The sequence below is a fragment of the Stenella coeruleoalba genome (assembly GCF_951394435.1).
Source record: "Stenella coeruleoalba genome assembly, contig: scaffold_134, whole genome shotgun sequence".
Classification (NCBI taxonomy): domain Eukaryota; kingdom Metazoa; phylum Chordata; class Mammalia; order Artiodactyla; family Delphinidae; genus Stenella; species Stenella coeruleoalba.
The window spans coordinates 495,181-522,683 of record NW_027646170.1 but is presented as its reverse complement, the minus strand read 5'-3'; the positions used below and the strand labels follow the sequence as shown (position 1 = coordinate 522,683).

General features: G+C 44.4%; 1 long non-coding RNA gene across 2 annotated transcripts in view; it reads right to left on the bottom strand.

Annotated features, from left to right (window-relative positions):
• The window catches only part of LOC307181290, a 500,419-nt gene that overhangs the window by 116,489 nt on the left and 356,427 nt on the right, over positions 1-27,503 (bottom strand). The window contains exon 7 of one of the 2 annotated variants that reach the window (XR_013826337.1): positions 23,107-23,237. The exons of the other annotated variant lie outside the window; for it this stretch is intronic. This is a non-coding gene — a long non-coding RNA (uncharacterized lncRNA). Of the gene's footprint in view, positions 1-23,106; positions 23,238-27,503 lie in introns of those variants that run through there. 2 annotated transcript variants of the gene reach the window in all.

Genomic DNA, 27,503 nt, shown 5'->3' with positions numbered 1-27,503 from the left:
TCAAGCATAGGAAAAGAGGCAGAACGTCCACAATGATGCACTTGGCCAAAAAGGGCCTATGCGTTTTTGCCTGAATATATTCAGGAAAAAACGCATACGCCCTTTTTGGCCAAACAAGCAAGCTTGCAAAGGAAATCTGCACTACAATGAAGTCTCACTTCCCCCCGGTCAAAAGGGCCATCTGAAAAAAGTGTAAAATCCAGAAAGGCAGGACAGGCCATGGAGAACTGGGAGCCTTGTTATGCTGATGGGCGGGATGTAAATTGCCAACAGAGACTCCGGAGAAGTGTATGGTGTTTCCTGAAACATCTAGAAAACAAAGCAACAGAGCCTAGGGCACTTCCACTTATGGTCCTATAGCTTAGGGAAATTAAAATCAAAAAGACACAGCCACCCCAAAGTTTCAAACGGCTCTGTTTACAAGAACCTCGTTTACAGTACAAGTTCAACATCGCAGAAAGTGAAAAATGGATAAAGAAGTTGTGGTATTTACTTACAAAGCAATATCACTCAGCAATGAAATCTATGTCATCAGGCCCTTAGCAGCACAATGAGTGGATTCAGGTATGATGATTCTAACTGAAATAAGTCACACAGAAAAAGAAACATCATAAGATATCACTAATACACGGAATGTAAACTTGGCTACACAGGAACTGCATTCCAAAACAGAACAGGGTCTCAAATTTAGAAAACCAACTTATGCTTGCTTAAGGGGAAAGGTGAGTTGGGGTGCTGCATAAAACCAGAGATTGAAATGAGCACAGATAAAGTTCCTTAAGCCAAATATGGAATAGACAAGAGCTACTCCTTGCTCAACGAAATGGACTCAACACCCCATATTAAACGCCTAAGAATGTACCTGACTAGTAAGTATCTTAAAACCTATGGATTGCTATGTCTCCAAAAGAGAATCAAGCGTGTGTACAGGGGCATAAATGCAGCAGTGATAGGATTGGAGAGGTTCGGTGAGCAAATGAAGACCCTTTGAAGACATATTGCATGGTACCCATTCCACGGGTCTCAACTCTCCAGTTTTAAGGTATTCTTCCTTCAGCTAAAACATGCATGTGGAACCCAGAGTATGATCAACCGTGTGAACGGGAGACGTGTTCAAATATGTCTCAGTTTTCTTCCCCTGGTACTCGGGTGCAACATTCCAGACGCTTTACTAACACTCTCCCCACTTGGAGAGTCAGCGCCTTTAACCTCCTGTTTGGTCCAGTTTGCAATTTCTGCGGAAGATGAACAGGAATAGCGAGAACCAATGAGAGACTAGCTGGAGGTGTCTGGACGGGCAAATTTAACTCTCATTTCCCACCAGGAAGAGGAATTAACCAAAGGCTCAGCATGCCGTGCAGGAACCAGATTAGGGCCTGAAGCCATCCTGCGGTGTTGCGGCCAGGTCACAAGAAAGCGAGTTGAAGAAAGGAGCTCAGGGGCACTGTAATTCACAAACCTGCAGAGTTATAAATGACAGCTATTGTCCAAAAATAGACTGAAGTAAGGCTGCCAAGAGGACTTGAAAGCGGGGCAGAATTGCAGGAAACCGATTTCAGGAGGTAGACAGGAATTGCATTTCAAGCATAGGAAATGAGGCAGAACGTCCACAGTGATGCACTAGGCCAACAAGGGCGTATGCGTTTTTTCCTGAATATATTCAGGAAAAAACGCATACGCCCTTTTTGGCCAACCAAGCAAGCTTGCAAAGGAAATCTGCACTACAATTTAGTCTCACTTCCCCCCGGTCAAAAGGGCCATCAGAATAAAGTGTAAAATCCAGAAAGTGCAGGACAGGCCATGGAGAACTGGGAGCCTTGTTATGCTGATGGGCGGGATGTAAATTGCCAACAGCCACTCGGGAGAAGTGTATGGTGTTTCCTGAAACATCTAAAAAACAAAGCAACAGAGCCTAGGGCACTTCCACTTATGGTCCTATAGCTTAGGGAAATTAATATCAAAAAGACACAGCAACCCCAAAATTTGGGACGGCTCTTTTTACAGGAATCTCTTCTACGGCACAAGTTAAATATCCCAGAGAGCAAATAATGGATAAAGAAGTTGCGGTACTTCTGTACAACAGAATACCACTCAGCAATGAAATCTATGTCACCAGGCCCGTACCAGCATAATGAGTGGATTGAGGCACGATGATTCTAAGTGAAATAAGTCACACAGAAAAAGAAACATCATAAGGTATCACTAATACACGGAATGTGAACTTGGCTACACATGAACTGAATTACAAAACAGAACAGGGTCTCAAGTTTAGAAAACCAACTTATGCCTGCTTAAGGGGGAAGGTGAGTTGGGGTGCTGCATAAAAGCAGAGTTTGAAATTAGCACAGATACCGTTCCATAAGCCAAATATGTAATAGACAAGAGCTACCCCTTGCTCAACGAAATGGATTCAACAATGAGGTATCACCTCACACCTGGTAGAATAGGCATCATTGAAAATCTACAAACAAAAAATGCTGGAAAGGGTGTGGAGAAAAGGAACCCTCTTCCACTATTGTTGGGAATATAAATTGATACAGTCATTATGGAGAACAATATGGAATTTCTTAAGAAACTAACAATAGAATTACCATATGATACAGCAATCCCAGTACTGGACATATACCCAGACAAAACCATAAATCAAAAAGAGTCATTCACCGCAATGTTCATTGCATCACTATTTACAATATCGAGGTAATGGAAGCAACCTAAATGCCCACAGACAGACGAATGCATAAAGCTGTGGTACATATATAAAATGGAATATTACTCAGCCATGAAAAGGAATGAAATTGGGTCATTTGTAGAGACGTCGATGGATCTAGAGACTGTCATACAGAGTGAAGTAAGTCAGAAAGAGAAAAACAAATCTTGTATATTCATGCATATATGTGGAACCTAGAAAAACTGTACAGATTAACCATTTTGCAAGGCATAAATAGAGCAACAGATGTAGACAACAAACGTATGGACAACAAGGGGGGAAAGCTGTTGGGGGGGTGGTGGTGGGAGGAGTTGAGAGACTGGGATTGGCATGTATACATTTATATGTATAAAATAGATAACCAATAAGAACCTGCTGTATAAAAATATAAAATAAAATTCAAAATTAAAAAGAAGTAAAATTTAAAAAATAAAACAGAAAAAACAATTATTCCCTGCACATACATGTATTTATATGAATAAATTATTTCCATGCTTATATCTGTAAATACAAAAAAGAGGAATAAAATCTACCTTGAACCAAAAACGAAAAAGAGAAAAAAAACACAGAACCCACCAGTTACACAGAGGAAAACCGTATCAGGGCACTTGCTCCAGTTGTAAACAATTCTGAAGTTGGTCAGTGGTGGGGAATCGTCTCCCATTCAGCCAGCAGCCCCCACGCAACAAGCGTCCTCATTGCAAAGCTGGGGCACCGTGCCGAGGCATCTGTGAGTAAACGTGAGCTGAGCCCCAGGCCAGTTGCTGCTGAACTATTCCCACCCGTCCCAGGTAAAACACCTGAATATATACAAGGACTTGAAAGCCTAGAGGAAGGGCCATAGAGCCACACGAGTGACAGCATGCCGGCCGACTTGGTGCCTGCAGGCCAGCCAGGATGGTCCTGGCCCTGGGTGCTCTTCTGGAAGATTTCCATTTCCCTGCCTGAGATACCCGTCCTGTCCCTGCCCCCACTGCTTTTTTCCTTCCTCACCTCTGCCCAGGGAGAAATTCCAGCAGCAGGTATGGGTGACACATCCTCTTCTTTAGCAGGTGGCAGCCTGGCAACTGCTGCAGAAAGTCCAGCAGAGCCCCACTCACACTGGGCCACCCACAAAGCCGTGGCCTCTCACTCCCTCCCACCAGCCCAGCCCCGAGACTGCTGACAGGGCAGAGAAAATGGCGTCAGGCATGGCTGCAGGGGCTCTTGCTGCCTGGAGTGGTATTTATATTGATCTCAACCCAGGCACACCTGGGGAGGGCTGGCCGGCACGGTAAGGCTGCCCAGGTCAGCCAATCATCACCCCTCAGGGGCTCACAGTTGCAGAAAATGGAACTTGCTGAACCGGCCAGGTCCAAGGAACAGGTGTGGGCTCCTGAGAGTCAGGATAGACAAGGAGCTGCAGCTTTGGCTTGTTTTCTAATCATTTTATCTGGCCCATGAGTGGGAGACAACTTCAAGAAAACCCTCTCCTAATGAGAGGAACCCAGGAGTCAGGGAGAGGAGGGGTGGGTGGTGGTTGGAGACAGAGGCCTGGTGCCCCGGGTGCAGTGGAAGTCTCTGGAAGACCAGGTGGAGGGAGGCCTCACGGAGTGATGCCCAGGGTCACAGACCTGTCGCAGCTGCTGTTTGTTAGTTCAAGTCCTGCTCTGAGGTGCTCTGTGTCAGCTCTGAGCGACAGGTGAGCTGGGGGTGCTCTGCAATGAGGGCTATGTGCACGGTTCCTGTGTGCACAGCCCTGCCACGGTACCCGCAAGGGTAGCTCTGTATCCTGGGAGGGGCCTGACCACGAGAGCCCCGTGGGCTGGGGTGGGGGTGGGGTACCTGCCCAGGTGAGCTCCATATTCTGGGATTGGTCTGACCACGAGAGCCCCATGGGCTGCTGGGGACCTGGTAAAGGATGTCAGGACAGTCAGTGAAGCCACCGAGGATATACCTCCAGTTGCTCCTAATTCCTACACCCTGCTGGTCATTCTACCAACCACCAGGACATGGTATTCTGTATTAGTCTTCAATGATGCCTTCTTTTGTATTCCATTAGTCCCAGAGTCACAAGAAATTTTGGCTTGTGAGTGGCAGGACTCAACATACAACTAAAACAATACTTCCGGGCCGTCTGGCCCCAAGGGTGCAAAAATTCCCACACCATCTTTGGGGAAAGCTTAGCTAAAGACCTAAAAGTTCTACCTCTGGAAAAGGAAACCCTCCTTCAATATGCAGACGACATTCTGATCACCAGCCCTACTAAGGAGGCCTCTGAACTACCAAGCCAATAAAGGATAGAAGTTGTCCAAGAAAAAGCTCAAATATCACAGACTGCGGTGACCTGCCTGGGCTTCATTCTCACAGAAGGTCAGAGAAGCCCATCCCAGGAAAGGGAAGAAACCATTTTCAGCCTTACCCCTTTCTAAAACTAGAAGACAGCTTAGGGGTTCCTGGGGAGGCCAGGGTTTGCTGCTTCTGGATCCCTAACTACAGTCTACTAGCTGGGCCTCTATATGAAACACTGAAAGGAAAAGATGATGATCCTTTTGAATAGAATCCAGAAGTGGCCTTTCAAGAATGGAAAGAGCAGTCAATTCAGACCCTTGCCCTGGAACTCCCTAATTTAGCTAAACCCTTTGACCTTTACATTCCCGGTGAAAGGTGAATCGCCATTGGAGAATTAGTGCAAAAACTGGGACCACTTGAAATGGAACAATGCAAGAATGCCATCCAGGTAGGATAAACTACGGTCACTAAGGGGCTTGGCCCACTGCCACATCTGGCCAAGATACTGGCGGTATCTAAAAACCTGGAAATCAGCAGCCCAAAAGGCCACCTCCCTCCTAAGGGAAAAGGACCCCACGTGGTGATCCTAACCACCAACCATGCCCTGAAGTTGCAGGGTTCGCTCCGTGGGCACACCGACCTCGAGTGAGGAGGCCCTCCAACTCCAACATCCAGAGAGATAACCGGGGGCAACAGGGCACCATGACGACTCGTGTGAACATCACTTGACCTGGAGTTTCTCTCATAAAACAACAAGAGTGTGTCCCAAAAGAGTAGACTACTGCTTGCAGGACTTACTGCACCCAGAGGGGAGCTAATAATCTTGGCGGGGGAACAGTATACCACACTGTCACCATAGAAAAGCCGACAGACACCGTGATGATGGTGGCCAATAAGACCGGCTGGACTCCTGTTTACTTCAAAAGGCTGTTGACTCAGTAGCCATCATGGTCCTTGGTCACCACTGACCCTGGACTGTCTGGGAGTTGAGCGGGCAGGGCTCTGACACCTGGTGCTGTTTGTACGTTAATTCAGGGGCCTAACTGAAGAAAGCGCAGACTACTGGTCAGAACATCTAGGCTGGCAGAGACAGTCAGCCTAAGGTGGCCGAACAAATGTGGGGCGGGGTGAAACCGGCCCCCACAGCGTCTCTGCACATCTCTTTCCTGGACCCTTAAAGGTCATTAGAATCTATAACACTTCCAATGCTGGTGCTCAGGTGGACGAGCAGGGAGGCAGGTGTCCTGGGGACAATCAACGTCACCGGGAGGCTGCTGGGGAGAAGCTCTGACCCTCGCCCCAGGGTATGAGGGCTCCCAACTCAGCACTCAGCAGTTACAGAAGAAGGGTCTGCACCCTCAGCACTCCAAGAATGAGGAACGGGACAAAAGGCAGAAGAGGGGTTTGTCCCCAGCAAAGCCCATTAAAAATCCCTGGGAGATAAAAATAGAATCTGGGCAATAAAGTCAAGTCTAACCTTTTTTATCCTTTGTGCTTTGTCTAATTTCACGTGCTCCTAGGGTCCCGCATGCAGAGGTTCCACACCCGGCACTTCAGACCAGATTTCCTAGTGCAGAATGGCTGGGTCGACACCTCAGCTCCTGGGGCCCAGTGCAGACTCCACGATATAGAGCCTGAGCTACAGCCAACCCGGCCCTCGAGAGCTCCGCCGCCTCCCTCCCTCCCACTGACTCTGACAGGATCTCTACACAGCAGCCCAGCCCACAGCCCACGGGGTAGTGCATGCTCTCACCTCTCCATTCTCTGATCAAAATATAAAGTTTCCTTTGCTTGTGAACCAAACTCAGTCTCGATCTGTTGGCCCCAATGACACTGGGCAGGGGGACACTTGTTGGGGTCCACTCTGGAGGATCAGTAACAGAAATTGAGACTATTGTAACCTCAATGAACAGATGTGTGAGCCAAACTGTAGTTAACATAGAACAGTGTATAAGGCTCGGGTAAAATAAGATGTTTTTAACACTTCCATTTGATATTTCCATCACTTTTTATAAGCAAGTTCAGTGAAAAGGTTTGTCTTATTTGTCAGGTCAATATTAGAGAAACGAAGTGATTTCTTTCCAAGGATGTACATCTAATAATCTTGGTTAAAGCTTCAATCTTGTTTTAAATGCTTTTCCATTGAAAATGATACCTCTCTTTCAGCTCCCACATTTCTGAGAAGTATAAAATCTTATAATTTATTATTACCAAAGGGGAAAGGTGGGAGGAGGGATAAATTAACAGTTTGGAATTAACACATACACACTGCTATGTATAAAATAGATCATCAACAAGGAACTACTGTATAGCACAGGGAACTACACTCAACATTTTGCAATAACCTATAAGGGGAAATAATCTGAAAAAGAATAGATATTTTTATTGACATCATCTATCAATGACAGTTAAAGTGTAGCCTAAGGGAAGCTGGTGGTGAGTGCTTCTGACCCTGAAGACTTCAATCATCTAAAGTTTGGACTCTGCCTACTTCCCAAGGCCCTTAATGAACATATGTGTAGCCGTAGCTTAAAAACTTCCCCAGTTTGGGTTTCGGGGAGACACTGATTTTGAAAAAGCCCTGGTGTTCTCCTTACATGAATGGGACTCTTCCTACTGCTAAAACATGTCTGTCACACCCAGAGGATGGTATACCGTCTGATCGGGAAGAGTTTGGAAAAGGCATCTCATCTCCTCATCTCCTGGTGCTCGGGTTCACCCCTCCAGCGTCTTTACTAACAGTCTCCCCACTTGGAGATGTCAGCACTGTCAACATCCTGTTGCGTACAGTTTGGAATTTGTCCAGAGGATGAAGCGGAAGGATGAGGAACAATGAGAGACAAGTCCTAGGTGTTCAGACAGGCACATGTCACTCTAATTTCCAATCAGGAAGACGAATTGACCAAAGGCTAGGGTTGCCCATGGAAACAGTATAGGGCTTGAGGAAATCCCGCTGCTTTGTGGCCAGTTCCCATAAACACGAGTTGAACAATGGAACTCAGGGGCAGTAAAATTCACAAAACTGCAGAGTTGAAAATATCCATCACTGAAAAATGTCTTGAGGAAAGTCAGAGAAAAGGACTTGTAAGCAAGGGAGAATGGCAGGAAAGGGATTTGAGGAGGTAGAAAGGACTCGCCATTAAGCACAAGAAAAGGAGCTGAACATTGCCAACATTGCAGTTGGCCAAAAAGGGTGTATGCGTTCTTTTCTGTATATATTCAAGAAAAGGGCATACACTTTTTTAGCCAACCAAACAGGTGGGCACTGGAAGTCAATACTACAAAAGATATCACTTCGCATCAGTCAGAAGAGCCATCCTCATAAAGCGTAAACAACAGAAATGCAGGACAGGGCAACGAGAAGAGGGAGCCCTGTGAGACTTATAGTGGAAATGTATATTGCCAACGGCCATTCTGGAGAAGTGTATTGTGTTTACTAAAGCATCTAAAAAATGAGCTACAGAGCATAGGGCACTTGCACTCATGGGCGTATATCTTGGGAAAAACAAAAATCGAGAGGACACAGGCACCCCAATGTTTACCCCCTCTCTGTTTAAAAGATCCTCGACTAGGATATAACTTAAATGTCTCTGGAGGGAAAAAATAGATAGAGATGTGGTACTTAGGTAGAGTGGAATATTATTCAGCCTGGAAATCAATGAAATATGGCCAGTTGTAACGACTCCGGAGGAGTTACGTATGATCATTCTAAGTGACAGAATTCAAAAAGAAAAAGACACATATCATAAGATATCACTTAAAGGTGGAATCCAAAATGGCTACACATGAAATAAATTACAAAACAAAAACATAGTCAAATATGTAGAAAACACACATAAGGCTGCTAAACGGGAAAGGTGGGGAGGGGTGAGGCATCATCCAGGAGGTTGAAATTAGCAAAGATACCATTCCAAATACCAAACTGATAATCAACAAGGCCTACACGGTAGCTAAAAGAACTGCACTCAGCACACTCAAGTCACCAGAAAAGAATATATACGACTGGTAAGAATCTGAAAAAGAATTTATTGATGTCTCTCTGTACGTGAATCAAGTGGATGTACAGCAGCAAGAAACAGAGCTTTGAAAATCAGCTGTAACCAATATAGTAATAAATTGAAAAAAATAAACGACAGAGAGACAGAGAAAACCTCTTACAACTTTTCCTCAGGGACGGTGATGCAACATGGATTGAACACATCTAGACCCACAGCAGGATGAGACATAAGGCTGGAAACTGTTTGCGCTAAGAGAAATGTGAGGTTGGGTGAGGAAATGCACACCCTTTAAAGTAATACTACCTGGTACCCATTCAATGGGTCCCAAATCTGCAGGTTCAAGGGATCTTCCTACAACTAAAACATGCATGGAAAACCCAGAGGACTGTACACCATGTGATCGGGAGATGTGTCTAAAATGCACCTCATTTATCCTCTCCTGGTGCTCCTGTTCACCATTCCAGCCACGCTACTTAGAATCTCCCCACTTGGAGAATCAGCACATTTAAACTTCTGTTTCACACATTTTGCAAATTGTGAGGAGGATGAACGGGAAGAGGGGGAACCAATGAGAGAAGAGTTGTAGGGGTTTGGACGGGCACATATCACTCTAATTTCCCATTAAGAATAAGAATTAAAGAAAGGCTCAGCCTGCCTCGCCGGAGCCAAAATAGGGCCTGAAGCAATCCTGCGGGTTTGAGGCCAGCTCACAAAAGAGCAACTTAAAAAATGGAGCTCAGGGTCACTGCAATTCACAAACCTGCAGAGTTATAAATGAAAACTAACGTCCAAAAATATGTTGAGGTAAGGCAAAGAAGAGGATCTGAATGCAAGACAGAATTGCAAGAAACAGATTTCAAGAGATAGATTGGACTCGTCTTTAACGCACATGAAAAGCGGCAGAATTTCGACAATGATGCAGTTGGCCCAAAAGGGCGTATGCGTTTTTTCCTGATTATATCCAGGAAAAAACGCATACGCACTTTATGGGCAACGAAGCAAGCAAGCAATGCAAATGTGCACAACAAAGAAGTCTCACTTCCCACCGGTCAAAAGGGCCATCCTAAAAAATTGTAAAAACCAGAAATGCAGGACAGGCCATGGAGAACAGGGAGCTTTTATACGCTGATGGGCAGTGTGTGAACTGCCGAGAGCCACTCTGGAGAAGTGTATGGTGGTTCCTAAATCATCTAAAAAACAGAGCTACAGAGCATAGGACTCTTCCAATCATGGGAGTATATCTAGGGAAGTCTAAAAATCAACAAGACACAAGCACACCACAGTTTAGGGCTACTCTGTTTACAAGAACCTCAACTTCAGTACACCTTAAATATCCCAGGAAAGAGAACAATGGATAAAGAAGATGTGGTACTTATGTACAATGGAATATCTCTTCACCATGAAATCAATGTAATAAGGCTAGTAGAAGGATAAAGAGTGGATTTAGGTCCGATAATACTACTTGAAATAAGTCAAACAGAAAAAGAAACATATCATAAGATATCACTTATAGAGGGAGGGTAAATATGGCTGCACAAGAAATGAATTACAGAACAGAACAGTGTCTCACATTTAGAAAACACACTTATGTCAGCTTAAGGGGAAAGGAGAGGTGGGGTGATGCATAAAACCAGAGTTTGAAATTAGCACAGATACCGTTCAATAAACCAAATAGGTATTAGACAAGATCTACACCTTGCTCAATGAACTGGCCTCAACACACCCTATACACCGCAGAGAAATATATCTGAGGAATAAGAATCTTAAAACCCATGTATTGATATATCTCCATAAGGGAATCAAGTGTGTGCAGAGCGGCACAAACACAGCAGTGAAAATGAGCTAAACCCCATTATAGAAATAAATTTTAAAAACAAAACGCTGAAACAATGAAAGAGAGAAAAATTCTTACAAAATTCGCTCAGGGGCTGTGATGCAACCTGGATTGACCACATATAAACCCACAGCTGGATAAGACATAAGGCTGGACACTTGGGGCTGACAGGATTGGTGAGCTTTGGTGAGCAACTGCCGAAAGTTTAATGCAATACTTCATGCTACTCAGTCCAAGGGTCCCAACACTCCAGGTTGAAGGGAATCTTCCTACAGCTAAACCATGCTTGGGAAACCCAGTGACTGGTATACCATATGATCGGGAAAGGTTTCTAAAACGCACCTCATTTTTCCTCTCCTGGGGCTCCGGATCGACATTCCAGCCGCTTTACTAACAACATCCCCACATGGAGTCAATGCCTTTAAGTTCTGGTATCGCACAGTCTGCAGTTAGTGCAGAGGATGAATGGGAATAGGGGGAACCAGTGAGAAACTAGCTGTAGCGGTTTCAATGGGCACATGTCACTCTAATATCACATCAGTAAGAAGAATTAACCAAAGGCACAGCAAGGTGCCCCAGAAGAAAAATAGGGCTTCAAGGAATCCTGTGGTTACGGGGCAAGACCACAAAAATAAGAGCTAAAAAATGGAGCTAAGGGCCACTGCAATTCAAAAACCTGCAGAGTTATAAAGGCCAACTATTTTTCAAAAATATATTTAGGTAAGGCTATGAAGAGGCACTGAAAGCAAGGCAGAACTGCAGGAAACCGATTTCAGGAGGTAGACTGGAATTGCATTGAAAACATATGAAGAGAGTCAGAAACTCGACAATGATGCACTTGGCCAAAAAGGGCGTATGTGTTTTTTCCTGAATATATTCAGGAAAAAACGCATACGCCCTTTTTGGCCAACCAAGCAAGCTTGCAAAGGAAATCTGCACTACAATGAAGTCTCACTTCCCCCCGGTCAAAAGGGCCATCTGAAAAAAGTGTAAAATCCATAAAGGCACGACAGGCCATGGAGAACTGGGAGCCTTCTTATGCTGATGGGCGGGATGTAAATTGCCAACAGACACTCTGGAGAAGTGTATGGTGTTTCCTGAAACATCTAAAAAACAAAGCAACAGAGCCTAGGGCACTTCCACTTATGGTCCTATAGCTTAGGGAAATTAAAATCAAAAAGACACAGCCACCCCAAAGTTTGGGACGGCTCTGTTTACAAGAACCTCGTTTACCGTACAAGTTCAATATCGCAGAAAGTGAAAAATGGATAAAGAACTTGTGGTACTTACGTACAATGCAATATCACTAAGCAATGAAATCTATGTCATCAGGCCCGTAGCAGCATAATGAGTGGATTCAGGTATGATGATTCGAACTGAAATAAGTAACACAGAAAAGAAACATCATAAGGTGTCACTAATGCACAGAATGTGAACTTGGCTACACATGAACTGAATTACAAAACAGAACAGTGTCTCAAGTTTAGAAAACCAACTTATGATTCCTTAACGGGGAAGGTGAGTTGGGGTGCTGCATAAAACCAGAGATTGAAATGAGCACAGATAAAGTTCCTTAAGTCAAATATGGAATAGACAAGAGCTACTCCTTGCTCAACGAAATGGACTCAACACCCCATATTAAACGCCTAAGAATATACCTGACTAGTAAGTATCTTAAAACCTATGGATTGCTATGTCTCTGAAAGAGAATCAAGCATGTGTACAGGGGCATAAACGCAGCAGTGATAGGATTGGAGAGGTTCATGAGCAAATGAAGACCCTTTGAAGTCATATTGCATAGTACCCTTTCCACGGGTCTTAACTCTCCAGGTTTAAGGTATTCTTCCTTCAGCTAAAACATGCATGTGGAACCCAGAGTATGATCAACCATGTGATCGGGAGACGTGTTCAAATATGTCTCAGTTTTCCCCCCGTGGTACTCGGGTGCAACATTCCAGACGCTTTACTAACACACTCCCGTCTTGGAGAGTCAGTCCCTTTAACCTCCTGTTTGGCCCAGTTTGCAATTTCTGCGGAAGATGAACAGGAATAGCGAGAACCAATGAGAGGCTATCTGGAGGTGTCTGCACGGGCAAATTTAACTCTCATTTCCCACCAGGAAGAGGAATTAACCAAAGGCTCAGCGTACCGTGCCGGAACCAGATTAGGGCCTGAAGCCATCCTGCGGTGTTGCGGCCAGGTCACAAGAAAGCGAGTTGAAGAAAGGAGCTCAGGGGCACTGTAATTCACAAACCTGCAGAGTTATAAATGACAGCTATCGCCCAAAAATAGACTGAAGTAAGGCTGCCAAGAGGGCTTGAAAGCGGGGCAGAATTGCAGGAAACCGATTTCAGGAGGTAGACTGGAATTGCATTGAAAGCATAGGAAAAGAGGCAGAACGTCCACAATGATGCACTTGGCCAAAAAGGGCATATGCGTTTTTTCCTGAATATATTCAGGAAAAAACGCATACGCCCTTTTTGGCCAACCAAGCAAGCTTGCAAAGGAAATCTGCACTACAATGAAGTCTCACTTCCCCCCGGTCAAAAGGGCCATCTGAAAAAAGTGTAAAATCCAGAAAGGCAGGACAGGCCATGGAGAACTGGGAGCCTTGTTATGCTGATGGGCGGGATGTAAATTGCCAACAGAGACTCCGGAGAAGTGTATGGTGTTTCCTGAAACATCTAAAAAACAAAGCAACAGAGCCTAGGGCACTTCCACTTATGGTCCTATAGCTTAGGGAAATTAAAATCAAAAAGACACAGCCACCCCAAAGTTTCAAACGGCTCTGTTTACAAGAACCTCGTTTACAGTACAAGTTCAACATCGCAGAAAGTGAAAAATGGATAAAGAAGTTGTGGTATTTACTTACAAAGCAATATCACTCAGCAATGAAATCTATGTCATCAGGCCCTTAGCAGCACAATGAGTGGATTCAGGTATGATGATTCTAACTGAAATAAGTCACACAGAAAAAGAAACATCATAAGATATCAGTAATACATGGAATGGAAACTTGGCTACACAGGAACTGAATTACAGAACAGAACAGGGTCTCAAATTTAGAAAACCAACTTATGCTTGCTTAAGGGTAAAGGTGAGTTGGGGTGCTGCATAAAACCAGAGATTGAAATGAGCACAGATAAAGTTCCTTAAGTCAAATATGGAATAGACAAGAGCTACTCCTTGCTCAACGAAATGGACTCAACACTGCATATTAAACGCGTAAGAATGTACCTGACTAGTAAGTATCGTAAAACCTATGGATTGCTATGTCTCCGAAAGAGAATCAAGCATGTGTACAGGGGCATAAACGCAGCAGTGATAGGATTGGAGAGGTTCGGTGAGCAAATGAAGACCCTTTGAAGTCATATTGCATGGTACCCATTACACGGGTCTCAACTCTCCAGGTTTAAGGTATTCTTCCTTCAGCTAAAACATGCATGTGGAACCCAAATATGATCAACCATGTGAACGAGAGACGTGTTCAAATATGTCTCAGTTTTCCTCCCCTGGTACTCGGGTGCAACATTCCAGATGCTGTACTAACACTCTCCCCACTTGGAGAGTCAGCGCCTTTAACCTCCTGTTTGGCCCAGTTTGCAATTTCTGCGGAAGATGAACAGGAATAGCGAGAACCAATGAGAGGCTAGCTGGAGGTGTCTGGACGGGCAAATTTAACTCTCATTTCCCACCAGGAAGAGGAATTAACCAAAGGCTCAGCATGCCGTGCCAGAACCAGATAAGGGCCTGAAGCCATCCTGTGGTGTTGCGGCCAGCTCAAAAGAAAGCGAGTTGAAGAAAGGAGCTCAGGGGCACTGTAATTCACAAACCTGCAGAGTTATAAATGACAGCTATCGTCCAAAAATAGACTGAAGTAAGGCTGCCAAGAGGACTAGAAAGCAGGGCAGAATTGCAGGAAACCGATTTCAGGAGGTAGACTGGAATTGCATTGAAAGCATAGGAAAAGAGGCAGAACGTCCACAATGATGCACTTGGCCAAAAAGGGCGTATGCGTTTTTTCCTGAATATATTCAGGAAAAAATGCATACGCCCTTTTTGGCCAACCAAGCAAGCTTGCAAAGGAAATCTGCACCACAAAGAAGTCTCACTTCCCCCCGGTCAAAAGGGCCATCTGAAAAAGGTGTAAAATCCAGAAAGGCAGGACAGGCCATGGAGAACTGGGAGCCTTGTTATGCTGATGGGCGGGATGTAAATTGCCAACAGACACTCGGGAGAAGTGTATGGTGTTTCCTGAAACATCTAAAAAACAAAGCAACAGAACCTAGGGCACTTCCACTTATGGTCCTATAGCTTAGGGAAATTAAAATCAAAAAGACACAGCCACCCCAAAGTTTGGAACGGCTCTGTTTACAAGAACCTCGTTTACAGTACAAGTTCAACATCGCAGAAAGTGAAAAATGGGTAAAGAAGTTGTGGTATTTACTTACAAAGCAATATCACTCAGCAATGAAATCTGTGTCATCAGGCCCTTAGCAGCACAATGAGTGGATTCAGGTATGATGATTCTAACTGAAATAAGTCACACAGAAAAAGAAACATCATAAGATATCAGTAATACACGGAATGTAAACTTGGCTACACAGGAACTGAATTACAGAACAGAACAGGGTCTCAAATTTAGAAAACCAACTTATGCTTGCTTAAGGGGAAAGGTGAGTTGGGGTGCTGCATAAAACCGGAGATTGAAATGAGCACAGATAAAGTTCCTTAAGCCAAATATGGAATACACAAGAGCTACTCCTTGCTCAACGAAATGGACTCAACACCGCATATTAAACGCCTAAGAATGTACCTGACTAGTAAGTATCTTAAAACCTATGGATTGCTATGTCTCCGAAAGAGAATCAAGCATGTGTACAGGGCCATAAACGCAGCAGTGATAGGATTGGAGAGGTTCGGTGAGCAAATGAAGACCCTTTGAAGTCATATTGCATGGTACCCATTCCACGGGTTTCAACTACCCAGGTTTTAGGTATTCTTCCTTCAGCTAAAACATGCATGTGGAACGCAGAGTATGATCAACCATGTGATCGGGAGACGTGTTCAAATATGTCTCAGTTTTCTTCCCCTGGTACTCGGGTGCAACATTCCAGACGCTTTACTAACAATCTCCCGACTTGGAGAGTCAGTCCCTTTAACCTCCTGTTTGGCCCAGTTTGCAATTTCTGCGGAAGATGAACAGGAATAGTGAGAACCAATGAGAGACTAGCTGGAGGTGTCTGGACGGGCAAATTTAACTCTCATTTCCCACCAGGAAGAGGAATTAACCAAAGGCTCAGCGTGCCGTGCCGGAACCAGATTAGGGCCTGAAGCCATCCTGCGGTGTTGCCGCCAGCTCAAAAGAAAGCGAGTTGAAGAAAGGAGCTCAGGGACACTGTAATTCACAAACCTGCAGAGTTATAAATGACAGCTATCGTCCAAAAATAGACTGAAGTAAGGCTGCCAAGAGGACTTGAAAGCGGGGCAGAATTGCAGGAAACCGATTTCAGGAGGTAGACTGGAATTGCATTGAAAGCATAGGAAAAGAGGCAGAACGTCCACAATGATGCACTTGGCCAAAAAGGGCGTATGCGTTTTTTCCTGAATATATTCAGGAAAAAGCGCATACGCCCTTTTTGGCCAACCAAGCAAGCTTGCAAAGGAAATCTGCACTACAATGAAGTCTCACTTCCCCCCGGTCAAAAGGGCCATCTGAAAAAAGTGTAAAATCCAGAAAGGCAGGACAGGCCATGGAGAACTGGGAGCCTTGTTATGCTGATGGGCGGGATGTAAATTGCCAACAGAGACTCCGGAGAAGTGTATGGTGTTTCCTGAAACATCTAAAAAACAAAGCAACAGAGCCTAGGGCACTTCCACTTATGGTCCTATAGCTTAGGGAAATTAAAATAAAAAAGACACAGCCACCCCAAAGTTTGGGACGCCTCTGTTTACAAGAACCTCGTTTACAGTACAAGTTCAACATCGCAGAAAGTGAAAAATGGATAAAGAAGTTGTGGTACTTACGTACAATGCAGTATCACTCAGCAATGAAATCTATGTCATCAGGCCCTTAGCAGCATAATGAGTGGATTCAGGTACGATGATTCTAACTGAAATAAGTCACACAGAAAAAGAAACATCATAAGATATCACTAATACACGGAATGTAAACTTGGCTACACAGGAACTGCATTCCAAAACAGAACAGGGTCTCAAATTTAGAAAACCAACTTATGCTTGCTTAAGGGGAAAGGTGAGTTGGGGTGCTGCATAAAACCAGAGATTGAAATGAGCACAGATAAAGTTCCTTAAGCCAAATATGGAATAGACAAGAGCTACTCCTTGCTCAACGAAATGGACTCAACACCCCATATTAAACGCCTAAGAATGTACCTGACTAGTAAGTATCTTAAAACCTATGGATTGCTATGTCGCCGAAAGAGAATCAAGCTTGTGTACAGGGGCATAAACGCAGCAGTGATAGGATTGGAGAGGTTCGGTGAGCAAATGAAGACTCTTTGAAGTCATATTGCATGGTACCCATTACACGGGTCTCAACTCTCCAGGTTTAAGGTATTCTTCCTTCAGCTAAAACATGCATGTTGAACCCAGAGTATGATCAACCATGTGAACGGGAGACGTGTTCAAATATGTCTCAGTTTTCCTCCCCTGGTACTCGGGTGCAACATTCCAAACGCTTTACTAACACTCTCCCGACTTGGAGAGTCAGTGCCTTTAACCTCCTGTTTGGCCCAGTTTGCAATTTCTGCGGAAGATGAACAGGAATAGCGAGAACCAATGAGAGGCTAGCTGGAGGTCTCTGAACGGGCAAATTTAACTCTCATTTCCCACCAGGAAGAGGAATTAATCAAAGGCTCAGCGTGCCGTGCCAGAACCAGATTAGGGCCTGAAGCCATCCTGCGGTGTTGCGGCCAGCTCACAAGAAACGAGTTGATGAAAGGAGCTCAGGGGCACTGTAATTCACAAACCTGCAGAGTTATAAATGACAGCTATCGTCCAAAAATAGACTGACGTAAGGCTGCCAAGAGGACTTGAAAGCGGGGCAGAATTGCAGGAATCCGATTTCAGGAGGTAGACTGGAATTGCATTGAAAGCATAGGAAAAGAGGCAGAACGTCCACAATGATGCACTTGGCCAAAAAGGGCGTATGCGTTTTTTCCTGAATATATTCAGGAAAAAACGCATACGCCCTTTTTGGCCAACCAAGCAAGCTTGCAAAGAAATCTGCACTACAATGAAGTCTCACTTCCCCCCGGTCAAAAGGGCCATCTGAAAAAAGTGTAAAATCCAGAAAGGCAGGACAGGCCATGGAGAACTGTGAGCCTTGTTATGCTGAAAGGCGGGATGTAAATTGCCAACAACCACTCGGGAGAAGTGTATGGTGTTTCCTGAAACATCTGAAAAACAAAGCAACAGAGCCTAGGGCACTTCCACTTATGGTCCTATAGCTTAGGGAATTTAAAATCAAAAAGACACAGCCACCCCAATGTTTGGAACGGCTCTGTTTACAAGAACCTCGTTTACAGTACAAGTTCAACATCGCAGAAAGTGAAAAATGGATAAAGAAGTTGTGGTATTTACTTACAAAGCAATATCACTCAGCAATGAAATCTGTGTCATCAGGCCCTTAGCAGCACAATGAGTGGATTCAGGTATGATGATTCTAACTGAAATAAGTCACACAGAAAAAGAAACATCATAAGATATCAGTAATACACGGAATGTAAACTTGGCTACACAGGAACTGAATTACAGAACAGAACAGGGTCTCAAATTTAGAAAACCAACTTATGCTTGCTTAAGGGGAAAGGTGAGTTGGGGTGCTGCATAAAACCAGAGATTGAAATGAGCACAGATAAAGTTCCTTAAGCCAAATATGGAATAGACAAGAGCTACTCCTTGCTCAACGAAATGGACTCAACCCCGCATATAAAACGCCTAAGAATGTACCTGACTAGTAAGTATCTTAAAACCTATGGATTGCTATGTCTCCGAAAGAGAATCAAGCATGTGTACAGGGGCATAAACGCAGCAGTGATAGGATTGGAGAGGTTCGGTGAGCAAATGAAGACCCTTTGAAGTCATATTGCATGGTACCCATTCCACGGGTTTCAACTACCCAGGTTTAAGGTATTCTTCCTTCAGCTAAAACATGCATGTGGAACCCAGAGTATGATCAACCATGTGATCGGGAGACGTGTTCAAATATGTCTCAGTTTTCCTCCCCTGGTACTCGGGTACAACATTCCAGACGCTTTACTAACACTCTCCCCACTTGGAGAGTCAGCGCCTTTAACCTCCTGTTTGGCACAGTTTGCAATTTCTGCGGAAGATGAACAGGAATAGCGAGAACCAATGAGAGGCTAGCTGGAGGTGTCTGGACGGGCAAATTTAACTCTCATTTCCCACCAGGAAGAGGAAATAACCAAAGGCTCAGTGTGCCGTACTGGAACCAGATTAGGGCCTGAAGCCATCCTGCCGTGTTGCGGCCAGGTCACAAGAAAGCGAGTTGAAGAAAGGAGCTCAGGGGCACTGTAATTCACAAACCTGCAGAGTTATAAATGACAGCTATCGTCCAAAAATAGCCTGAAGTAAGGCTGCCAAGAGGACTTGAAAGCGGGGCAGAATTGCAGGAAACCGATTTCAGGAGGTAGACTGGAATTGCATTGAAAGCATAGGAAAAGAGGCAGAACGTCCACAATGATGCACTTGGCCAAAAAGGGCGTATGCGTTTTTTCCTGAATATATTCAGGAAAAAACGCATACGCCCTTTTTGGCCAACCAAGCAAGCTTGCAAAGGAAATCTGCACTACAATGAAGTCTCACTTCCCCCCGGTCAAAAGGGACATCTGAAAAAAGGGTAAAATCCAGAAAGGCAGGACAGGCCATGGAGAACTGGGAGCCTTGTTATGCTGAAGGGCGGGATGTAAATTGCCAAGAACCACTCGGGAGAAGTGTATGGTGTTTCCTGAAACATCTAAAAAACAAAGCAACAGAACCTAGGGCACTTCCACTTATGGTCCTATAGCTTAGGGATATTAAAATCAAAAAGACACAGCCACCCCAAAGTTTGGAACGGCTCTGTTTACAAGAACCTCGTTTACAGTACAAGTTCAACATCGCAGAAAGTGAAAAATGGGTAAAGAAGTTGTGGTATTTACTTACAAAACAATATCACTCAGCAATGAAATCTGTGTCATCAGGCCCTTAGCAGCACAATGAGTGGATTCAGGTATGATGATTCTAACTGAAATAAGTCACACAGAAAAAGAAACATCATAAGATATCAGTAATACACGGAATGTAAACTTGGCTACACAGGAACTGAATTACAGAAGAGAACAGTGTCTCAAATTTAGAAAACCAACTTATGCTTGCTTAAGGGGAAAGGTGAGTTGGGGTGCTGCATAAAACCAGAGATTGAAATGAGCACAGATAAAGTTCCTTAAGCCAAATATGGAATAGACAAGAGCTACTCCTTGCTCAACGAAATGGACTCAACACCCCATATTAAACGCCTAAGAATGTACCTGACTAGTAAGTATCTTAAAACCTATGGATTGCTATGTCTCCGAAAGAGAATCAAGCATGTGTACAGGGGCATAAACGCAGCAGTGATAGGATTGGAGAGGTTCGGTGAGCAAATGAAGACCCTTTGAAGTCATATTGCATGGTACCCATTCCACGGGTTTCAACTACCCAGGTTTAAGGTATTCTTCCTTCAGCTAAAACATGCATGTGGAACCTAGAGTATGATCAACCATGTGATCGGGAGACGTGTTCAAATATGTCCCAGTTTTCGTACCGTGGTACTCGGGTGCAACATTCCAGACGCTTTACTAACACTCTCCCGACTTGGAGAGTCAGTCCCTTTAACCTCCTGTTTGGCCCAGTTTGCAATTTCTGCGGAAGATGAACAGGAATAGCGAGAACCAATGAGAGTCTAGCTGGAGGTGTCTGGATGGGCAAATTTAACTCTCATTTCCCACCAGGAAGAGGAATTAACCAAAGGCTCAGCATGCCATGCCAGAACCAGATTAGGGCCTGAAGACATCCTGCGGTGTTGCGGCCAGGTCACAAGAAAGCGAGTTGAAGAAAGCAGCTCAGGGGCACTGTAATTCACAAACCTGCAGAGTTATAAATGACAGCTATCGTCCAAAAATAGACTGAAGTAAGGCTGCCAAGAGGACTTGAAAGCGGGGCAGAATTGCAGGAAACCGATTTCAGGAGGTAGACTGGAATTGCATTGAAAGCACAGGAAAAGAGGCAGAAGGTCCACAATGATGCACTTGGCCAAAAAGGGCGTATGCGTTTTTTCCTTAATATATTCAGGAAAAAACGCATACGCCCTTTTTGGCCAACCAAGCAAGCTTGCAAAGGAAATCTGCACTACAATGAAGTCTCACTTCCCCCCGGTAAAAAGGGCCATCTGAAAAAAGTGTAAAATCCAGAAAGGCAGGACAGGCCATGGAGAACTGGGAGCCTTTTTATGCTGATGGGCGGGATGTAAATTACCAACAGACACTCAGGAGAAGTGTATGGTGTTTCCTGAAACATCTAAAAAACAAAGCAAGAGAGCCTAGGGCACTTCCACTTATGGTCCTATAGCTTAGGGAAATTAAAATCAAAAAGACACAGCCACCCCAAAGTTTGGGACGCCTCTGTTTACAAGAACCTCGTTTTCCGTACAAGTTCAATATCACAGAAAGTGAAAAATGCATAAAGAACTTGTGGTACTTACGTACAATGCAGTATCACTCAGCAATGAAATCTATGTCATCAGGCCCGTAGCAGCATAATGAGTAGATTCAGGTACGATGATTCTAACTGAAATAAGTCACACAGAAAAAGAAACATCATAAGATATCACTAATACACGGAATGTAAACTTGGCTACACAGGAACTGAATTACAGAACAGAACAGGTTCTCAAATTTAGAAAACCAACTTATGCTTGCTTAAGGGGAAAGGTGAGTTGGGGTGCTGCATAAAACCAGAGATTGAAATGAGCACAGATAAAGTTCCTTAAGCCAAATATGGAATAGACAAGAGCTACTCCTTGCTCAACGAAATGGACTAAACACCGCATATTAAACGCCTAAGAATGTACCTGACTAGTAAGTATCTTAAAACCTATGGATTGCTATGTCTCCGAAAGAGAATCAAGCATGTGTACAGGGGCATAAACGCAGCAGTGATAGGATTGGAGATGTTCGGTGAGCAAATGAAGACCCTTTGAAGTCATATTGCATGGTACCCATTCCACGGGTTTCAACTACCCAGGTTTTAGGTATTCTTCCTTCAGCTAAAACATGCATGTGGAACCCAGAGTATGATCAACCATGTGATCGGGAGACGTGTTCAAATATGTCTCAGTTTTCGTACCCTGGTACTCGGGTGCAACATTCCAGACGCTTTACTAACACTCTCCCGACTTGGAGAGTCAGTCCCTTTAACCTCCTGTTTGGCCCAGTTTGCAATATCTGTGGAAGATGAACAGGAATAGCGAGAACCAATGAGAGACTAGCTGGAGGTGTCTGGATGGGCAAATTTAACTCTCATTTCCCACCAGGAAGAGGAATTAACCAAAGGCTCAGCGTGCCGTGCCGGAACCAGATTAGGGCCTGAAGCCATCCTGCGGTGTTGCGGCCAGCTCAAAAGAAAGCGAGTTGAAGAAAGGAGCTCAGGGGCACTGTAATTCACAAACCTGCAGAGTTATAAATGACAGCTATCGTCCAAAAATAGACTGAAGTAAGGCTGCCAAGAGGACTTGAAAGCGGGGCAGAATTGCAGGAAACCGATTTCAGGAGGTAGACTGGAATTGCATTGAAAGCATAGGAAAAGAGGCAGAACGTCCACAATGATGCACTTGGCCAAAAAGGGCGTATGCGTTTTTTCCTGAATATATTCAGGAAAAAACGCATACGCCCTTTTTGGCCAACCAAGCAAACTTGCAAAGGAAATCTGCACTACAATGAAGTCTCACTTCCCCCCGGTCAAAAGGGCCATCTGAAAAAAGTGTAAAATCCAGAAAGGCAGGACAGGCCATGGAGAACTGGGAGCCTTGTTATGCTGATGGGCGGGATGTAAATTGCCAACAGACACTCGGGAGAAGTGTATGGTGTTTCCTGAAACATCTAAAAAACAAAGCAACAGAGCCTAGGGCACTTCCACTTATGGTCCTATAGCTTAGGGAAATTAAAATCAAAAAGACACAGCCACCCCAAAGTTTGGGACGCCTCTGTTTACAAGAACCTCGTTTACCGTACAAGTTCAATATCACAGAAAGTGAAAAATGCATAAAGAACTTGTGGTACTTACGTACAATGCAGTCTCACTCAGCAATGAAATCTATGTCATCAGGCCCGTAGCAGCATAATGAGTAGATTCAGGTACGATGATTCTAACTGAAATAAGTCACACAGAAAAAGAAACATCATAAGATATCACTAATACACGGAATGTAAACTTGGTTACACAGGAACTGCATTCCAAAACAGAACAGGGTCTCAAATTTAGAAAACCAACTTATGCTTGCTTAAGGGGAAAGGTGAGTTGGGGTGCTGCATAAAACCAGAGATTGAAATGAGCACAGATAAAGTTCCTTAAGCCAAATATGGAATAGACAAGAGCTACTCCTTGCTCAACGAAATGGACTCAACACCGCATATTAAACGCCTAAGAATGTACCTGACTAGTAAGTATCTTAAAACCTATGGATTGCTATGTCTCCGAAAGAGAATCAAGCATGTGTACAGGGGCATAAACGCAGCAGTGATAGGATTGGAGAGGTTCGGTGAGCAAATGAAGACCCTTTGAAGTCATATTGCATGGTACCCATTCCACGGGTTTCAACTACCCAGGTTTTAGGTATTCTTCCTTCAGCTAAAACATGCATGTGGAACCCAAGTATGATCAACCATGTGAACGGGAGACGTGTTCAAATATGTCTCAGTTTTCCTCCCCTGGTACTCGGGTGCAACATTCCAGATGCTTTACTAACACTCTCCCCACTTGGAGAGTCAGCGCCTTTAACCTCCTGTTTGGCCCAGTTTGCAATTTCTGCGGAAGATGAACAGGAATAGCGAGAACCAATGAGAGACTAGCTGGAGGTGTCTGGACGGGCAAATTTAACTCTCATTTCCCACCAGGAAGAGGAAATAACCAAAGGCTCAGCGTGCCGTGCCGGATCCAGATTAGGGCCTGAAGCCATCCTGCGGTGTTGCGGCCAGGTCACAAGAAAGCGAGTTGAAGAAAGGAGCTCAGGGGCACTGTAATTCACAAACCTGCAGAGTTATAAATGACAGCTATCGCCCAAAAATAGACTGAAGTAAGGCTGCCAAGAGGACTTGAAAGCGGGGCAGAATTGCAGGAAACCGATTTCAGGAGGTAGACTGGAATTGCATTGAAAGCATAGGAAAAGAGGCAGAACGTCCACAATGATGCACTTGGCCAAAAAGGGCGTATGCGTTTTTTCCTGAATATATTCAGGAAAAAACGCATACGCCCTTTTTGGCCAACCAAGCAAGCTTGCAAAGGAAATCTGCACTACAATGAAGTCTCACTTCCCCCCGGTCAAAAGGGCCATCTGAAAAAAGGGTAAAATCCAGAAAGGCAGGACAGGCCATGGAGAACTGGGAGCCTTGTTATGCTGAAGGGCGGGATGTAAATTGCCAACAACCACTCGGGAGAAGTGTATGGTGTTTCCTGAAACATCTAAAAAACAAAGCAACAGAACCTAGGGCACTTCCACTTATGGTCCTATAGCTTAGGGAAATTAAAATCAAAAAGACACAGCCACCCCAAAGTTTGGAACGGCTCTGTTTACAAGAACCTCGTTTACAGTACAAGTTCAACATCGCAGAAAGTGAAAAATGGGTAAAGAAGTTGTGGTATTTACTTACAAAACAATATCACTCAGCAATGAAATCTGTGTCATCAGGCCCTTAGCAGCACAATGAGTGGATTCAGGTATGATGATTCTAACTGAAATAAGTCACACAGAAAAAGAAACATCATAAGATATCAGTAATACACGGAATGTAAACTTGGCTACACAGGAACTGAATTACAGAACAGAACAGGGTCTCAAATTTAGAAAGCCAACTTATGCTTGCTTAAGGGGAAAGGTGAGTTGGGGTGCTGCATAAAACCAGAGATTGAAATGAGCACAGATAAAGTTCCTTAAGCCAAATATGGAATAGACAAGAGCTACTCCTTGCTCAACGAAATGGACTCAACACCCCATATTAAACGCCTAAGAATGTACCTGACTAGTAAGTATCTTAAAACCTATGGATTGCTATGTCTCCGAAAGAGAATCAAGCATGTGTACAGGGGCATAAACGCAGCAGTGATAGGATTGGAGAGGTTCGTGAGCAAATGAAGACCCTTTGAAGTCATATTGCATGGTACCCATTCCACGGGTTTCAACTACCCAGGTTTTAGGTATTCTTCCTTCAGCTAAAACATGCATGTGGAACCTAGAGTATGATCAACCATGTGATCGGGAGACGTGTTCAAATATGTCCCAGTTTTCGTACCCTGGTACTCAGGTGCAAGATTCCAGACGCTTTACTGACACTCTCCCCACTTGGAGAGTCAGCGCCTTTAACCTCCTGTTTGGCCCAGTTTGCAATTTCTGCGGAAGATGAACAGGAATAGCGAGAACCAATGAGAGACTAGCTGGAGGTGTCTGGACGGGCAAATTTAACTCTCATTTCCCACCAGGAAGAGGAAATAACCAAAGGCTCAGCGTGCCGTGCCGGATCCAGATTAGGGCCTGAAGCCATCCTGCGGTGTTGCGGCCAGGTCACAAGAAAGCGAGTTGAAGAAAGGAGCTCAGGGGCACTGTAATTCACAAACCTGCAGAGTTATAAATGACAGCTATCGTCCAAAAATAGACTGAAGTAAGGCTGCCAAGAGGACTTGAAAGCGGGGCAGAATTGCAGGAAACCGATTTCAGGAGGTAGACTGGAATTGCATTGAAAGCATAGGAAAAGAGGCAGAACGTCCACAATGATGCACTTGGCCAAAAAGGGCGTATGCGTTTTTTCCTGAATATATTCAGGAAAAAACGCATACGCCCTTTTTGGCCAACCAAGCAAGCTTGCAAAGGAAATCTGCACTACAATGAAGTCTCACTTCCCCCCGGTCAAAAGGGCCATCTGAAAAAAGTGTAAAATCCAGAAAGGCAGGACAGGCCATGGAGAACTGGGAGCCTTGTTATGCTGATGGGCGGGATGTAAATTGCCAACAGACACTGGGGAGAAGTGTATGGTGTTTCCTGAAACATCTAAAAAACAAAGCAACAGAGCCTAGGGCACTGCCACTTATGGTCCTATAGCTTAGGGAAATTAAAATCAAAAAGACACAGCCACCCCAAAGTTTGGGACGCCTCTGTTTACAAGAACCTCGTTTACAGTACAAGTTCAACATCGCAGAAAGTGAAAAATGGATAAAGAAGTTGTGGTATTTACTTACAAAGCAATATCACACAGCAATGAAATCTGTGTCATCAGGCCCTTAGCAGCACAATGAGTGGATTCAGGTATGATGATTCTAACTGAAATAAGTCACACAGAAAAAGAAACATCATAAGATATCAGTAATACACGGAATATAAACTTGGCTACACAGGAACTGAATTACAGAACAGAACAGGGTCTCAAATTTAGAAAACCAACTTATGCTTGCTTAAGGGGAAAGGTGAGTTGGGGTGCTGCATAAAACCAGAGATTGAAATGAGCACAGATAAAATTCCTTAAGCCAAATATGGAATAGACAAGAGCTACTCCTTGCTCAACGAAATGGACTCAACACCGCATATTAAACGCCTAAGAATGTACCTGACTAGTAAGTATCGTAAAACCTATGGATTGCTATGTCTCCAAAAGAGAATCAAGCATGTGTACAGGGGCATAAACGTAGCAGTGATAGGATTGGAGAGGTTCGGTGAGCAAATGAAGACCCTTTGAAGTCATATTGCATGGTACCCATTCCACGGGTCTCAACTCTCCAGGTTTAAGGTATTCTTCCTTCAGCTAAAACATGTATGTGGAACCCAAGTATGATCAACCATGTGAACGGGAGACGTGTTCAAATATGTCTCAGTTTTCCTCCCCTGGTACTCGGGTGTAACATTCCAGACGCTTTACTAACACTCTCCCCATTTGGAGAGTCAGCGCCTTTAACCTCCTGTTTGGCCCAGTTTGCAATTTCTGCGGAAGATGAACAGGAATAGCGAGAACCAATGGAGACTAGCTGGAGGTGTCTGGACGGGCAAATTTAACTCTCATTTCCTACCAGGAAGAGGAATTAACCAAAGGCTCAGCGTGCCGTGCCGGAACCAGATTAGGGTCTGAAGCCATCCTGCGGTGTTTCGGCCAGCTCACAAGAAAGCGAGTTGAAGAAAGGAGCTCAGGGGCACTGTAATTCACAAACCTGCAGAGTTATAAATGACAGCTATCGTCCAAAAATAGACTGAAGTAAGGCTGCCAAGAGGACTTGAAAGTGGGGCAGAATTGCAGGAAACCAATTTCAGGAGGTAGAATGGAATTGCATTGAAAGCATAGGAAAAGAGGCAGAACGTCCACAATGATGCACTTGGCCAAAAAGGGCGTATGCGTTTTTTCCTGAATATATTCAGGAAAAAACGCATACGCCCTTT